General features: G+C 42.4%; 1 protein-coding gene across 2 annotated transcripts in view; it reads right to left on the reverse strand.

Moving 5' to 3' along the window:
* Positions 1 to 9,470, reverse strand: part of zbtb16a (zinc finger and BTB domain containing 16a) — a 402,353-nt gene that overhangs the window by 353,185 nt on the left and 39,698 nt on the right. The window contains exon 1 of one of the 2 annotated variants that reach the window (XM_062049026.1): positions 2,467 to 2,639. The exons of the other annotated variant lie outside the window; for it this stretch is intronic. The gene's annotated coding sequence lies outside the window, so the exon portion shown is untranslated. Of the gene's footprint in view, positions 1 to 2,466; positions 2,640 to 9,470 lie in introns of those variants that run through there. 2 annotated transcript variants of the gene reach the window in all.

Consider the following 9,470-nt stretch of genomic DNA (forward strand, 5'->3'; position numbering starts at 1 on the left):
ATGTCATTTCCAACATGCAGTGACGCAGGAAAGTGGGTTTTCCAGCACAATTAGGAGCCCCAAACACACCTCCAAGACGACAAGTGCCTTGAGGGGTCATATATACTCACTTTTAATGTGAGACACTGTACATTCCTCCAAGTAGACAGTCATTGGGCTCTTTTTTTAACTCTTACATCTTTTTTTCTGGTATTTTGGACTCTTTCGGTAAGATAATTGTGCCTGTGGTAGCGTCACAGTCCAAAGCTGCATGAGTGCTGCCGGCACTTGGGGGAGCTGCGGTTAACTATAAGGAAATGTAATTTCCAACATGCAGTGACGCAGGAAAGTGGGTTTTCCAGCACAATTAGGAGCCCCAAACACACCCCCAAGACGACAAGTGCCTTGAGGGGTCATATATACTCACTTTTTATGTGAGACACTGTAAATGTCTCCAAGTAGACAGTCATTGGGCTCTTTTATTAACTCTTACATCTTTTTTCCCTGGTATTTTGGACTCTTTCTGCAAGATAATTGTGCCTGTGGTAGCGTCACAGTCCAAAGCTGCATGAGTGCTGCCGGCACTTGGGGGAGCTGCGGTTAACTATAGGAAAATGTCATTTCCAACATGCAGTGACGCAGGAAAGTGGGTTTTCCAGCACAATTAGTAGACCCAAACACACCTCCAAGACGACAAGTGCCTTGAGGGGTCATATATACTCACTTTTAATGTGAGATACTGTACATTCAGCCAAGTAGACAGTCATTGGGCTCTTTTTTAACTCTAACATCCTGTTAAGCTGACTTTTTTTCTGGTATTTTGGACTCTTTCTGCAAGATAATTGTGCCTGTGGTAGCGTCACAATCCAAAGCTGCATGAGTGCTGGAGCTGCGGTTAACTATAGGAAAATGTCATTTCTAACATGCAGTGACGCAGGAAAGTGGGTTTTCCAGCACAATTAGTAACCCCAAACACACCTCCAAGACGACAGGTGCCTTGAGGGGTCATATATACTCACTTTTAATGTGAGATACTGTACATTTCTCCAAGTAGGAAGTCAACGGACTCGTTTTATTGTTATTATTAATATTCACACATCCCACTAGAATGCTTAACGCCGCAAGCACCGACTGTAGATTTAGTTAAAGGAGACAATTTGTGAGCAGTCCGACCGGCTCGCCCTGCATACCAATCAGGCCGACATATGTCGTGTGTGAAAATGGGGGGGAAAAAAAACCACAAACACACACATCACATGTCTTCATTGGGTTCGCTCACAAAAGACGGCCAAAGCGGCCTTTTCTGAAATTAAATAGCCTGGTTTTATTCAGTATTCCCATCACAGACGACCGGGGTGGCGGCGGAGGAAAGAGGGGGCTGCCAGTGGCCAGAAATGGCTGAAAAGGGAGAGGAAAAGCCAAAAAGGAAGGCGACACAATGCTGCGGCACCCAAACGCTGAATGACGAGGACGTTAAGGCAACATGTTGATTCTGTGCCATCACTTTTTTTTTTTTTTTTTTTTGCACCTGACGACCTTTCCATGTCAACAAAATGATGCATAGCCCATCATTTCCATGCACAATCACGATGACACATTTGTTTGCACTTTAGTGGCCGTTAAAGATAGGTAATACCTGCAGGAGACTGTGCAGCGATGATGAAACGACAGCCTCTCAGTCAACAGAGGTCATTCGCGACATTATCTTTATTACAGCTTTGCCAATAGCTGCACAATTTACGACCACCCCCTCTCAAGTCCCTAGTAAATGCCGAATGCTTGTTGCGCTCTCTGCACCCTGTTTGCACACCTAATGGTGCCTTTAACGCGTTATGTTATCCATAATAAAGCGGCTCGGCGTGCGTCTAGACACAACGAACGCCTCTTTTTTTTTTTTTTGCATTAAAGTGCGGGATTGAAGCACACACACACACGCAGAAAAAAAATTAATAATGTATAATCGATACGATGTTGAATAGTACTAAACAAAAAGTCCGCTTCATTCACGCACAGGTGGACGCGGTCGTAAATCCGAAAAAAAGGGCGTAAATTTGACGCGAAACGACATTTTCGACGTGCTGTCAGTCACGGTAATGAATGAAGGCTTAACGGGAAAAGAACGATTCATAAAAAGCGAATTTGATTATAAAAAAGGGTTGCCGTTATTTAGACGTGTTGTCAATCGGAAGAATGACGCGCAATTTAAAAAAAAAAAATACAAATAACAGTCGGGAAAGTGCAAACCAGCAAAACTCCCCGAGGTAAGTCTGGGTTTAGCGATTTAAAAAAAAATTAATTAACTTCAAAAATGAATGATAATTCATTTTAAAGCACTCCGACATCTTCCCGGCGTCCAACAAGTACAACGGGGTTAAACGGGGACACCCCCCCTTCCTCGACCAAAAAAAAGAAAAAAAGAAGCGAAAGTGCGTGTGAGGGCGTTAAATTAGGCAAACACAAGTAATATAGTAAACAGCAGGTACTCACCGGTGACGAGTCTCCGTCCTCCGCGGCGCCAAAGGAGCGGGGGGACAGTGCGCGTCCTCGCAAGCAAATATAGTGTCAAAAAGACAGTTTCACAGTCCCCGCTTTCCCTCTCTCTCCGTCCGCCTCTCGCAACAAACTCCTTCCCTTGTCTCGCCGGAGCGAATCAACGCGCCGCTGACGTCAGTCTGCAGACGAGCACGCGAGAGGCGCAAAACAGCGAGGAAGTGAGACACCTAGGGGGCTGCCTCGTGTCCACAAATGTCTGCCCGGAGCCACGCCCCCTTCCCCCGTGCACCGGCGGTGTCCCCCCACCTGCAGACCAAAAAAAAAATAAAAAATGTGGGGCACCTCCATCCATCCATTTTTTCTACCGCTTGTCCCCTCATGGACATTGATTATTGGGACATGGGTAGAAATACACAATTGTCAGTACCACCAGGGTCAAACTGGCACCGTGGCGGTTATTAGGCAATATTTTGGGACGTCCCCCAAATTACAAAATACTGGCGCTTGAAAAATAAGTTTAGCAATGTCCCCTACTTATAATCAATAATGTGGGCCCATGTTTCAGACAACAAGTGTGTCCTAAAATGACCCCTTAAATTACAAATTGCTTGGCATTAGAAAATAACATGGAATACAAATTGTCAGTTCCGGGGTCAAACTGGCGCCAGGCGGTTTTTAAGTGTCCCCTACCTATATTCAATAAAGTATGGAATATTAGAGACAACTATCCCAGCACCTTTCATCCGAAAAAGTCCCCAGAACAAGAATAACTGGCACAAGAAAATAAATAGAAATAGTCTGTTCCAGGGTCAAGCCAGAGCCAGGCAGTTTTTAACAGGGTCCCTTACCTATAATCAATAATGTGGGGCAACATTTTAAGACAACATCGCCACACTTCTGGGACATCCTATGTCCGAGAATGTACCCAAAACAAGAATTACTGGCACTACAATATATAGTCAGTTCCAGGGTCAAACTGAGGCTAGACAGTTTTAACAGTGTCCCCTACCTATAATCAATAATGTGGGGCAACATTTTTAGACAACATCGCCACCCTTCTGGGACATCTTACGTCTTAGAATGTACCCAAAACAAGAATTACTGGCACTACAATATATAGTCAGTTCCAGGGTCAAACTGAGGCTAGACAGTTTTAACAGTGTCCCCTACCTATAATCAATAATGTGGGGCAACATTTTTAGACAACATCGCCACCCTTCTGGGACATCCTATGTCCGAGAATGTACCCAAAACAAGAATTACTGGCACTACAATATATAGTCAGTTCCAGGGTCAAACTGAGGCTAGACAGTTTTAACAGTGTCCCCTACCTATAATCAATAATGTGGGGCAACATTTTTAGACAACATCGCCACCCTTCTGGGACATCTTACGTCTTAGAATGTACCAAAAACAAGAATTACTGGCACTAAAATTCATAGTCAGTTCCAGGGTCAACTGGCGCCGGGCAGTTTTTAAGTGTCCCCTACCAAAAATCAATAATGTGGGGCAACATTTTAAGACAACATCGCCACCCTTCTGGGACATCCTATGTCCGAGAATGTACCCAAAACAAGAAGTACTGGCACTAAAATATATAGTCAGTTCCAGGGTCAAACTGGCGCCGGGCAGTTTTTAAGTGTCTCTTACGTATAATCAATAATGTCGGGCAACATTTTTAGACAACATCGCCACCCTTCTGGGACATCTTACGTCCTAGAATGTACCCAAAACAAGAATTACTGGCACTAAAATATATAGTCAGTTCCAGGATCAAACTGAGGCTTGACAGTTTTAACAGTGTCTCCTACCTATAATCAATAATGTGGGGCAACATTTTTAGACAACATCGCCACCCTTCTGGGACATCTCATGTCCTAGAATGTACCCAAAACAAGAATTACTGGCACTAAAATATACCGCTTATAATCAATAATGTGGGGCAACAATTGAGACAACAAGTGTGTCCTAAAATGACCCTTGCTTGGCATTAGAAAATAACTTGGAATGAAAATTGTCAGTTCCGGGTTCAAACTGGTGCCAGGCAGTTTTTAACAGTGTCCCCTACCTATAATCAATAAAGTATGAAATATCTAGCCCTGCATCTTTCATCCGAAAATGTCCCCAGAACAATAATAACTGGCACAATAAAAGAAATAGAAATAGTCTGTTCCAGGGTCAAGCCGGAGCCAAGGCAGTTTTTAACAGTGTCCCCTACCTATAATCAATAATGTGGGGCAACATCTTATGTCCTAGAATGTACCCAAAACAAGAATTACTGGCACTAAAATATATAGTCAGATCCAGGGTCAAACTGGCGCCAGGCAGTTTTTAAGTGTCCCCTACCTATATTCAATAAAGTAGGGAATAATAGAAACCACTATCTCAGCACCTTTCATCCGAAAATGTCTCCAGAACATGAATTATTGACACTGGAAAACAACTAGAAATAGAAATAGTCTGTTCCAGGGTCAAGCTGGTGCCATACAGTTATTAGCAGTGTCCCCTACCAGGAATCAATAATGTGGGGGAACATTTGAAATAACAAGTATGTCCTAAAATGACCCCTGAATTACAAATTGCTGGCATTAGAAAATAACTTGTCAGTACCAGGGTTAAGTTCGCCACCGTTCTGGGACATCTTACGTCCTAGAATGTACCCGAACAAGAATTACTGGCACTAAAATATATAGTCAGTTCCAGGATCAAACTGGCGCCGGGCAGTTTTTAAGTCTCCCCAACCTATAATCAATAATGTGGGGCAACATTTTAAGACAACATCACCACCCTTCTGGGACATCTCATGTCCAAGAATGTACCCAAAACAAGAAGTACTGGCACTACAATATATAGTCAGTTCCAGGGTCAAACTGAGGCTAGACAGTTTTTAAGTGTCCCCTACCTATAATCAATAATGTGGTGCAACATTTTAAGACAACATCGCCACCCTTCTGGGACATCTTACGTCCTAGAATGTACCCAAAACAAGAATTACTGGCACTACAATATATAGTCAGTTCCAGGGTCAAGCTGGCGCCGGGCAGTTTTTAAGTGTCCCCTACCTATAATCAATAATGTGGGGCAACATTTTAAGACAACATCGCCACCCTCCCGGTGACATCTCATGTCCGAGAATGTACCCAAAACAAGAATTACTGGCACTAAAATTCATAGTCAGTTCCAGGGTCAAACTGGCGCCGGGCAGTTTTTAAGTGTCCCCTACCTATAATCAATAATGTGGGGCAACATTTTAAGACAACATCGCCAACCTTCTGGGACATCTTACGTCCTAGAATGTACCCAAAACAAGAATTACTGGCACTACAATATATAGTCAGTTCCAGGGTCAAACTGAGGCTAGACAGTTTTAACAGTGTCCCCTACCTATAATCAATAATGTGGGGCAACATTTTTATACAACATCGCCACGATTCTGGGACATCTTACGTCCTAGAATGTACCCAAAACAAGAATTACTGGCACTAAAATTCATAGTCAGTTCCAGGGTCAAACTGGTGCCGGGCAGTTTTTAAGTGTCCCCTACCTATAATCAATAATGTGGGGCAACATTTTAAGACAACATCGCCACCCTTCTGGGACATCTCATGTCCGAGAATGTACCCAAAACAAGAATTACTGGCACTAAAATATATAGTCAGTTCCAGGGTCAAACTAGCGCCGGGCAGTTTTTAAGTGTCCCCTACCTATAATCAATAATGTGGGGCAACATTTTAAGACAACATCGCCACACTTCTGGGACATCTTATGTCCAAGAATGTACCCAAAATAAGAATTACTGGCACTAAAATATATAGTCAGTTCCAGGGTCAAACTAGCGCCGGGCAGTTTTTAAGTGTCCCCTACCTATAATCAATAATGTGGGGCAACATTTTAAGACAACATTGCCACCCTTCTGGGACATCTTTTGTCTTAGAATGTACCCAAAACAAGAATAACTGGCACTAAAATTCATAGTCAGTTCCAGGGTCAAACTGGCGCCGGGCAGTTTTTAAGTGTCCCCTACCAATAATCAATAATGTGGGGCAACATTTTAAGACAACATCGCCACCCTTCTGGGACATTTTATGTCCTAGAATGTACCCAAAACAAGAATTACTGGCACTAAAATATATAGTCAGTTCCAGGGTCAACTGGCGCCGGGCAGTTTTTAAGTGTCCCCTACTTATAATCAATAATGTGGGGAAACATTTTTTAAACAACATCGCCACCCTTCTGGGACATCTTAAGTCCTAGAATGTACCCAAAACAAGAATTACTGGCACTACAATATATAGTCAGTTCCAGGGTCAAACTGGCGCCGGGCAGTTTTTAAGTGTCTCCTACCTATAATCAATAATGTGGGGCAACATTTTTAGACAACATCGCCACCCTTCTGGGACATCTCATGTCACAGAATGTACCCAAAACAAGAATTACTGGCACTAAAATTCATAGTCAGTTCCAGGGTCAAACTGGCGCCGGGCAGTTTTTAAGTGTCCCCTACCTATAATCAATAATGTGGGGCAACATTTTAAGACAACATTGCCACCCTTCTGGGACATCTTATGTCCTAGAATGTACCCAAAACAAGAATTACTGGCACTAAAATATATAGTCAGTTCCAGGGTCAAACTGAGGCTAGACAGTTTTAACAGTGTCCCCTACCTATAATCAATAATGTGGGGCAACATTTTAAGACAACATTGCCACCCTTCTGGGACATCTTACGTCCTAGAATGTACCCAAAACAAGAATTACTGGCACTAAAATATATAGTCAGTTCCAGGGTCAAACTGGCGCCGGGCAGTTTTAACAGTGTCCCCTACCTATAATCAATAATGTGGGGCAACATTTTAAGACAACATCGCCACCCTTCTGGGACATATTATGTCCTAGAATGTACCCAAAACAAGAATTACTTGCACTAAAATTCATAGTCAGTTCCAGGGTCGAACTGGCGCCGGGCAGTTTTTAAGTGTCTCCTACGTATAATCAATAATGTGGGGCAACATTTTTTTAAACAACATCGCCACCCTTCTGGGACATCTTACATCATAGAATGTACCCAAAACAAGAATTACTGGCACTACAATATATAGTCAGTTCCAGGGTCAAACTGAGGCTAGACCGTTTTTAAGTCTCCCCAACCTATAATCAATAATGTGGGGCAACATTTTAAGACAACATCGCCACCCTTCTGGGACATCCTATGTCCTAGAATGTACCCAAAACAAGAATTACTGGCACTAAAATATAAGTCAGTTCCAGGATCAAACTGAGGCTTGACAGTTTTAACAGTGTCCCCTACCTATAATCAATAATGTGGGGCAACATTTTAAGACAACATCGCCACCCTTCTGGGACATCTCATGTCCGAGAATGTACCCAAAACAAGAATTACTGGCACTAAAATTCATAGTCAGTTCCAGGGTCAAACTGGCGCCGGGCAGTTTTTAAGTGTCCCCTACCTATAATCAATAATGTGGGGAAACCTTTTAAGACAACATCGCCACCCTTCTGGGACATCCTATGTCCGAGAATGTACCCAAAACAAGAATTACTTGCACTACAATATATAGTCAGTTCCAGGGTCAAACTGAGGCTAGACAGTTTTAACAGTGTCCCCTACCTATAATCAATAATGTGGGGCAACATTTTTTTAAACAACATCGCCACCCTTCTGGGACATCTTACATCCTAGAATGTACCCAAAACAAGAATTACTGGCACTACAATATATAGTCAGTTCCAGGGTCAAACTGGCGCCGGGCAGTTTTAACAGTGTCCCCTACCTATAATCAATAATGTGGGGCAACATTTTTAGACAACATCGCCACCCTTCTGGGACATCTCATGTCCTAGAATGTACCCAAAACAAGAATTACTGGCACTAAAATATACCGCTTATAATCAATAATGTGGGGCAACAATTGAGACAACAAGTGTGTCCTAAAATGACCCTTGCTTGGCATTAGAAAATAACTTGGAATGAAAATTGTCAGTTCCGGGTTCAAACTGGTGCCAGGCAGTTTTTAACAGTGTCCCCTACCTATATTCAATAAAGTATGAAATATCTAGCCCTGCACCTTTCATCCGAAAATTTCCCCAGAACAAGAATAACTGGCACAATAAAAGAAATAGAAATAGTCTGTTCCAGGGTCAAGCCGGAGCCATGGCAGTTTTTAACAGTGTCCCTTACCTATAATCAATAATGTGGGGCAACATTTTATGTCCTGGAATGTACCCAAAACAAGAATTACTGGCACTAAAATATATAGTCAGATCCAGGGTCAAACTGGCGCCAGGCAGTTTTTAAGTGTCCCCTACCTATATTCAATAAAGTAGGGAATAATAGAAACCACTATCTCAGCACCTTTCATCCGAAAATGTCTCCAGAACATGAATTATTGACACTGGAAAACAACTAGAAATAGAAATAGTCTGTTCCAGGGTCAAGCTGGTGCCATACAGTTATTAACAGTGTCCCCTACCAGGAATCAATAATGTGGGGGAACATTTGAAATAACAAGTATGTCCTAAAATGACCCCTGAATTACAAATTGCTGGCATTAGAAAATAACTTGTCAGTACCAGGGTTAAGTTCCCCACCGTTCTGGGACATCTTACATCCTAGAATGTACCCGAACAAGAATTACTGGCACTAAAATATATAGTCAGTTCCAGGGTCAAACTGGTGCCAGGCAGTTTTTAAGTGTATATTCAATAAAGTAGGGAACATTAGAGACCACCATCCCAGCACCTTTCATCCGAAAATGTCCCCACAACTGTTGTTGGGACATTTTCGGATGAAAAAAAAAATATATATATATATATATATATACCGTATATATATATACAGTGGGGCAAAAAAGTATTTAGTCAGCCACCCATTGACAATCAATGGGTGGCTGACTAAATACTTTTTTGCCCCACTGTATATATATTTTATGGGTGTGGGAAAAAATCGATTCGAATTCCAATTGCGATTCTCACGTTGT

This window comes from Entelurus aequoreus, linkage group LG05 (genome assembly GCF_033978785.1).
Source record: "Entelurus aequoreus isolate RoL-2023_Sb linkage group LG05, RoL_Eaeq_v1.1, whole genome shotgun sequence".
NCBI lineage: Eukaryota > Metazoa > Chordata > Actinopteri > Syngnathiformes > Syngnathidae > Entelurus > Entelurus aequoreus.